Source organism: Jaculus jaculus, chromosome 3 (genome assembly GCF_020740685.1).
Source record: "Jaculus jaculus isolate mJacJac1 chromosome 3, mJacJac1.mat.Y.cur, whole genome shotgun sequence".
NCBI lineage: Eukaryota > Metazoa > Chordata > Mammalia > Rodentia > Dipodidae > Jaculus > Jaculus jaculus.
In genome coordinates this window covers 98,203,005-98,211,659 of record NC_059104.1, presented here as the reverse complement: position 1 = coordinate 98,211,659, position 8,655 = coordinate 98,203,005, and the positions used below count along the sequence as shown (strand labels likewise).

The following is an 8,655-nucleotide window of genomic DNA, read 5'->3' as shown; positions in this document are numbered from 1 at the left end:
GGGAACCAAACTAAAGCAACAGTTGTCATTGCCTTTCACAGCCTCAACCCTCATTCACGACTGATGACAGAACTCAGTCACCTGACCCTCAACCACAGCCTAAACACAAGGGACCAATAAATGTTCAACTAAGCTGGCTCTGGGCTTCCCAATTCTCATTTCAGAATTCACCAAATCCACTTAAGGGACTGAGTAGGGCTGTTAAGTTTTTAACTACCATTATTTTCCTTATAAAATGTCATTATATGCAATGTGTTACTAGTATGTATGATGCAACTGTAAATATATAAAATGTTTCTTTATGTTTAATGCTTTGGATTTTTTTCAATAAACCATCTATTCAATAAAAGTCTATACTCATCTCAAATTATATAAAATGTTGGAAAATTAAAGTACTGGTCATTCTAAAATGAATCTTGAGTGAAGCATTCTTGACCCATTTCTTTAGAACAGATTTAAAAACCTTTAGCTGCACTCATAGTAAGTACTATAATATGATACCTTGGGGTTACACATCATTCTCCCTGATTGGCTGTCATTCTTGGATATGTAAAACATCTTGTCATAAATACAAAAAGAGTTAAGTGCAAAAATGAGCGATACATGATTTTAACACTTTGGAGACAATTAAAATCTGTAAATAGTTTCTTGTGACTTAAAAAAATTAAAAAATAAAAATTGTCAATCTTGGGTATGTTTTTGGACTTCAGCTTATAACAAATATACTGCTAGTGTATAAAATGTTTTTACATTGTTTTTAAAGTTAAATGTATAGGGTTGTCCAAAATATGTTGGTTGTGTTTTAAAACTGACACCAACACATCCATAGTCCACTAAAAACAATCAGACTTACATGCACTTATTAGGAAGCAATTTTAAAAATTTGGAATTTGTTTAAAGTGCTGAAACTGGGAGAGGACTGTTTGTGAGCACGCTAGAAGTACCTTATCATAAACATAACAAGGATCTGAAACTCAAGCAGAAAAGAAAAAATAAGTTTCACTGAAAGGAAGATCAGTAACAAACATTTACATTGAAAGAGGAATTTAGAGCTGGGCCTGGTGGCGCACGCCTTTAATCCCAGCACTTGGGAGGCAGAGGTAGGATTGCTGTGAGTTTGAGGCCACCCTGAGACTCCATAGTGAATTCCAGGTCAGCCTGGTCTAGAGTGAGACCCTATCTTGAAAAACAAAAACAAAAACAAAAACAAAAACAAAAAATAAATAAATAAATAAAAATTCAGGTAAAAACAGCACCACAATGAGCTGCACCAGGTGCTAAAGGGGGTACTGTACTCCCTGCAGTAAGCGCTCCCTCTGAAGTGGACTGAAGTATATAAATACAATTGTTTAATGGTTACCATTTGGTTCATTCACCTACACAAAACTGCATTCCTTCTAGTTCATTATATTGAACAAACATTCAAATTACAGAACTATACATAAATGTTACATAGTTTACATTTTATGAAAACAAAGCTTAAAGAAATATTTAGAAATATCACTTTCAATAAAGGTGACATGTTTAAAAGGGCTTAATATCTCTTAAGACATTTAATTTAGGTTAATGGGCCAGGAGTGTTTTAGATAGATATAGATATATTTATATGCGTATATATTTCAACAAGTGTAAAAACCTTTAAAAACAAATCCCAGCACTCACGCTGCTTTACATACAAAGGTCTTGGGGTCATTAGGTGTCACACTGATACACATACAGTTAAGTGTACTTTAAAAAGACTGAAAGTGGCACATCAGGAACCTGCTCAACGTTTACTAGAGGCCCATTTCTAGTCAGTTACTGACATTCCAACTGCAGGTATCTCCTTTCCCCCAGGAGAGCACTGTGCCAGCGACCACTGGCGTCACTTCTGTGGTCTGCGCACCACCGTCTTGTCTTGGTTTCCCATGTCAGCTAAAGGTCAGGGAAGCGGCTTGGGTCTTCCTTGTAGTCTTCCGGGATGGTAAAAATGGAGCCATCAAATTCATCATACCGGAACTCCTGGAAGGTCATGGTGGCTGTGATAGTGGGAAACACAGGAATATCTAATTTTACAGGAAAGTCTGGAGGAAGTTTCATTTGAACAAATTCTCTAAGCTTGTTAAAGTGCTTGAAGGGAGCCATTACCCTAGTCTAGAACATTCAATAATGACTCTATCCCTAGGGATAAATTCCTGGCTCATGGCTATGGTGGCTTTAAATGTTTTCTTTCTCTCTTTGCACACCAGTTCTCTACACAGATGAGGAGCGTTTCCATTTTCGGAAGATATGTATTCTTCCCATGTAATAGTGTTCTGAGGAGGAGGGGTCAGAGACTGTCTGCGAACCGGCTCAAAATTCTGTTCCATGATGTTTCCACCTTTGCTCAAACTCTCCACGATGGCCTTGTTTCGGAGAATGTCTTCTTCACTGAGATGCTCTCTCCGCTTCCTGGATTCTAACACAAGTCCATTCACCAGGTAAAAGTCTGCCAGGAAGCTTCCCACTCTCTCTGTTTTATCTTCCCGAAAAAGCCATCCAGTTTGGGCACGTGTGAAGGAAATTGATTTGGTTGATAAAGTTGCAGAATAAATATCACTGCTCACTAAAATGTCAACTTCTGTTTCCATCTCTGATTCCTCGTGGTGAATTCACTGGTAAACCTTTTGTTCATTATCTAGTACTACAAAGGACTCTGAGGGTGCCGCGTCCCCACTGAAAATGAAGCTCAAGTCCCCTCTTGGCACTTCATGTCAGTAAAGTCTATGAGAGTAGTGTTGAGCCTGATATTGATACCTTGTTTGTATATTTTACATGCCTCAGAAGGCAGGATTCGGGAAAGTAAAGGCACCCAGCTTTGAAAATCCCAGTGAAGTTCTAGGTAAAAGTCACCTAGCTCTTTCAGGGCTTTTAATAGTCGAGGTCATTTTTCTTCAACACTTTTCCTGGACTGCTGCTTAAGCTTCCTTAAAAGAGCTGTAATCATCTATCTCCATAGCTGATGGCTTCCACCAGAGGGCTCCATCCCTGAGCGTTTTTCACCTTCACTGGAGCATTGCAGCCAAAAGTAAATGCGCACATTCTTTGTTTCCTAACATCACAGCAAGATGTAAAGGACTGTTTCCCTGACTATCCTTCTGCCCGATATTGGGCGTGCGGATGAGGGAGGACAGCCTCCTTACGTCCCCCTTGAAGACGCACTCGCGCACGGGGAAGCGTCCGCACAGCTGCCGGCACCCGGGAGCTCGGCGGCGGCGGCGGCGGCGGCGGCGGCGGCGGCGGGGCGGGTGCCCGCGAACGCTGGGCCGGGCAGGCGGCCGCCACCTAGTTGTGCAGCGCCGGGACCGGGCCGGTGCCGCCGCCTTGAGCAGCAGCCGGTGGTATTGGTTGCAGAAGATCCTGGGCGCCGTGCGGCCGCCCTTGCCACCGCCGCGCCCGCCGCGCCTACCGCGAAGGCGCCGCAGAGCGTGGCCGTCGCCTCCTCCTCCTCCCCGGGCTCCTGCAGGTCCCCATCCTCTTTGCTGGGCTGGCGGTCCCTCCGCAGGGAGCGGATCTTCTCCCTGGTCATCGCCGCTGCAGGCTCCGGGAGGAGCGCCCTGGGCCGAGCCGGCGCCGGGCGATTAGAGCGGCGGCCGGGAGCCTCGGACGCAGCATGGACTCCCGGGACGCCCGCGGGCGACGCGCCCTCTCCCGGAGGCGGAGGAGGCGCTCCCAATCTGCACGCTGAGGGACCACTCTGCCCGGGGACAGCAGGACGCCCGCCTGCGCCTCACTCGGAAAGACCCCAGGCGGCAGTCTTAGCCCGGCTCCTCCCACAGCATGATTTTTAATTAAAGTAACCAATGTTCCTTTTACAGGTTTCATGCCTACAAGGATAGTATATTTAATATTTGAGTTCTGACAGTCAGGAAACTATTTTCTGTTTATACCAGTTTTACATTCTATCACTTAATTTGTGTCCTTTGGGAGATATAACCTGAAAACACAGTAAGTACTAATGCAATGTGACAGGTTCTCAGAAAAAAATTCTAAGTATATGAGCAATACTAACGTGTTCTTAAATGTAACACTTTGAAACTAAGTATAAGGAAGGCAAAATAGTGAGTATAGTTACATGCAGACTTAAGGTTTCTTTTTCTAGTATACTAAATGTGCAGTTTATATAAAATATTTTTAAGTTTTTCTGTAAATATGAATTGTAGTGTTTGGTACATACACTCTTAGGCAACTGAAAATACGTTACCTATCACTACTGCCTGGAAGGAAAGTATTAAAGAATTCTCTTAGGAATAATGGTTAAATCAACTAACAATAAATGTAAATTAATAAATAAGAAAGTATTTGAACTCAGAAAACTAAAAGCAAGTTTTAAGTTCCAAAGCATACTTCAGGAAAATTGTGAGGAAAACTCACATAGCTGTCACCTCAGGTAACCTTGCTTATTAGCTTGCTCTTCTTCTCCACCAGTGTAAATACCTTGGAAAATAATTGTATCACCTTGTAGGTTTACCTCACAAACTTAGATGTGGAACAGTCTCAGTGGCTTAGCAGAGAAAGCATCTATTTAGAATGGCCCCGAAGTGCTAATGGAAAACAAGACACACCCAGGACTCTAAAGGGAAAGCAAAGCGACTTAGCTGGGCAGAAGTGAACCTGTGTGCAGACTAACAAGGTCCCCGCTCATGCTGAGAACATTTTCTCAGCAAAAGCAGCGGAAAATCAAACACAGAATTGTTTTTGGAAAATCGAGGCAGTCAAATTTGTCAAATTAAGCCAAGAAGCTTTGGGCTTGTTCACAATCTCCCACCACGCCCACCCCCCCATCATTCACTGGGGGTGCTCTCCTGTACCCGCGCACAGCTCTGCAGTGCATCACAGGCGAAGGGAAAGCAACAGTACCAGGGCCACAGCCACCATCGGGGAGATGGACAGGGCTTTCATGCCACCTGGAGTCTCCCTGGGCTGGCTTCATACCCTGTTGCATTAGAAGTACCCAGAGGTTTTAAATGAAGCCGCTTCAGTGGCTCCCAGCGGTCTGCCTGTGCTGGTCCGGATCCTGCTGACTTGGTGTTCCAGTGCCCGCCACGCTCACCAGATACAGGTCTGCAGAGATTTTTCTTTTGCCAGAGTTCATCCTTCATCCCTGTGCTTCTGCCGCTCTAGTCCCAAGTGAGGCTCCCTTAGCGGGTCTGTCTCTGATACACCAGGGGCTTGTGGCTGGCTGTGTGGCTGCCCTTGCGCTGCTGGGAGAAGCAGATGTCAAAGTGACTGGGGCAGCTCTCCTGGCATCTTCCCCAGGCAGGAATCCTTGCCAGGCCCACAGAATGCTGGGGTACTGCTGACAGCCAGGGGCATCATGTTCTTGGCCCCTCAATATGTCCAGGCGCTGTCCATCCTCGCTGAACCTCATGCTGGCTCTGCTCGCTCCTCTGGGCGGGAAGTTCCTCCCGGACCACAGCAAGGGCCATGGCAGGCAGATGCCAACACCGGGCTCCCCGTGCCCAGGATGCAAGAGGAAGGAGAGGCCCTACAGCCCCGAGAGCGCGCAGGCAGCAAGCAAGCCAGAACCAAGCTGGCGCTCCTTTTCCTTTCTGACATAAGGTCTCTGACTCTAGCACAGGCCCCCTGGGCTTTCTCATGAGTGGGCATGTCTGGCCATGATGAGACTACACCAGAAAATTCCATAAGGGCAACAATATGTATCACCTGATCATAATTGTCATGTCCATGGAAAAATGGCTCCTTCCGGAAAACCACACTGGCCAGCACACAACCCAAGCTTCACATATCCAAACTATAATCATACAGCTGCATTAAAGGATACTCACTGTTATTACTCAAGAATTCCCAGGCATGTCACTTCAAAATAAAAATCACATAGTCAAAGTGAAAACATCAATAATCTCTTAACATCTACATATACTATTCTCTCAGTGTTTTTTCATTTATTTTTCCTTTCTTTTTTTTAAACTTTTTGTGGGGGAGGGGGTGCGGTTCAAGGTAGGGTTTCACTCTAGCTCAGGCTGACATGGAATTCACTGTAGTCTCAGGCTGGCCTTGAATTCGCGGTGATCTTCCTACCTCCTGAGTGCTGGGATTAAGAAGTGTTGGAGAGCTAGCCTAGGGGTTTAAGTGCTTGCCTGCCAAACTAACAACCTGGGCCACCCAAGCTCCATCCCCAGTACCCACACAAAGCCAGATGCACAAATGGCACAGGCATCTTGGGTTCCTTTGAAGTGGCTGCAGGCCCTGGGGCACCCATTCTCTCTTTTATCTCTCTTTGCTTGCAAATAAATATTTTTTAAAGAAATGAAACCATGTTTTAAAAAATAATAATGTAACAAATTTGAGCTGTGCATGGTGGTACACACCTTTAATCCCTGCACTTGGGAAGCAGAGGTAAGCAGACAGATGTGAGTTCAAGGCTAGCCTGTGACTACACAATGAGTGCCAGGTCAGCCTGGGGGAGAGCAAGACCCTGCCTCCAAAATTTAAAAAAAATAATAAAAGAAAGTATAGAAATGTTCATACATTGTTTCCTTTTTGAAAAAATTATTTACATATAGAGAAAGGACATGGCAGGAACGGCAGCTGCTGCAAAGTCCAGATGCATGCATCAACATATGCATCTGGTTTATGTGGGTACTAGGGAATTAAACCTAGGTCCTTAGGCTTCACAGGCAAACACCTTAGCCACTAAGCCATCTCTCTAGCCCCACACAGTTTCTTTGTTTGACATTTTATTTATTACAGAGAAAGAGAGAATAGAACAAGACAGAAAGGCAGATAAGGAGAAAGAGAAAGAGAATGGACATGCTAGGACCTCTGGCCACACTGAAAACAAATTCCAGATGCTCACACCACCTTGTACACCTGGCTTTATATAGGCGGTGGGAAATTGAAATCAGGTCCTTGAGCTTTGTAGGCAAGCACCTTAGCTGCTGAGCCATATCTCTAGCCTTTGTCTATATATTCTTTGTAGGAACATACTTTGTTTAGAATAAAATAGTCACAGTAACTTCAGCAAACAGGCTGAGGACAGTTCCTTCTGGGATTTTTTCTGCAATTGATTTTGTATATTCAGTAGGCCTCTAAAGTTTCGTAGCATTCTCTAGAACAACATACACCTAAAAATATGTTTTACATATGATCTGTTAAAGTACAGGTTTGCAGGGCATAGTGGCACACACGTTAATCCCAGCACTTGGAAGGCAGAAGTAGTAGGATCACTGTGAGTTCAAGGCCAGCCTGGGAGTAAAGAGTGAGATCCAGGTCACCCTGAGCTAATGTGACACCTTACCTCAAAAAAATAAAAATTAAAAAAAAGGACAGGTTTAATTTTGTTAATATGCTGATGGCTTTTCAAATTCAATGTACAACATTTCCTCAGGGAAGTAGCTTGTTTCATTTATTTGGGGATAGGTTATATTTCTTTTAATAGCTTGTTTTCATGAGCACATCATGAGAATATATTACATGAATAGCCTTTATTGCTATAGTATACTTAATTTTACATGTTTACTTGAAAATTTATATTGAATAGTATAATTATGTATTTATGCCTAAGATATTTATATCCACACAAAGATGTTCTTAGAATAATACTTGGTCTTTATTACTCACTGAGTATCATATCATTTAACTGCAAAGTGATGTGAATAATTTTCAGTTCAGTCACACATTTAGAGACAAGAAACTTCATAATAATTTAAACATATGAGAAGAATACATCTACTTTGGTAGTTATAGTCTTAGGGAGAGAATATTACATGCACCCACACATAAAGTAACCTATAGGATGTCTTGAACCGACAGAAGCACACTTGGCTAATATCAGCTGGTGGTTGTCATAGTAGCGATTGAGAACCCACTGAAAGTTCTATGGGCTATTGTGATATCTACCCTCTCAGTGCTGAATTCTGCCAGTATGTGTCTAGGCACTGAGCCATAAAGTCAGATTTCTGCAGAGAGTGTTAGTAGCGTTATTTTTTAATGGTATTTAACTATGGGCTGTTGTTCATCTAAAGGTATGTTGAATGCTTTCCCTTCAAGTAGACTGGACAGTAAATGTTAAAATATTTTATACAATTAATTCTTCATGAATATACACTGATAATTCTGTTTATGCTATAATTTCATTCACTAAATTACATATATACTGCTTGTATTTATATGAAAGTTTATAAAGATATGTATTGCTTTTGGGCCATTGAACTGAACATGTTTTTACCTTATGTATTGTGGGTTATACAGAATGCAAGAGATATCCATTACAGATATCTACTTGTAGATATAAACAGTTGTGGGAAGTGATAATGCTGTTGTCATGTATTAGTGGCTTAGTTCTCCTTACCAGTATGAGGTCTGTCAAAAAGTTAAACTCTGGGCTTCCCCTTGGTTTGGCAATGGGCTGAAAGTAGAGGCCCTCATATCTATGAGGACTTAATCAAGTAAGATTGTGGGCTTTCACAGGTACTAGAAATTTTTTGGTTTAAAAATTTGCATTTGAAAGCATTACTTTAAATATTAAGAAAGTTAGCATGACATCACAACAGATTTATATGCAGCTGCCAATTATAGAAAGCACAAAGTTTTTTCTATGATCCTAACAAAGTATTCTTTTCTTCACCAGACAAAATCAAGTTAGGCTATTATATTTCAAAATGTTAAAACACC

The 8,655-nt window shown here is 42.6% G+C and overlaps 2 pseudogenes; both read right to left on the bottom strand.

Moving 5' to 3' along the window:
* Positions 1 to 1,211: 1,211 nt before the first annotated feature.
* LOC101604974 lies at positions 1,212 to 3,624 on the bottom strand (annotated as a pseudogene).
* A 1,123-nt stretch (positions 3,625 to 4,747) lies between these two features.
* On the bottom strand, positions 4,748 to 5,337 carry LOC123459455 (annotated as a pseudogene).
* Positions 5,338 to 8,655: the final 3,318 nt, after the last annotated feature.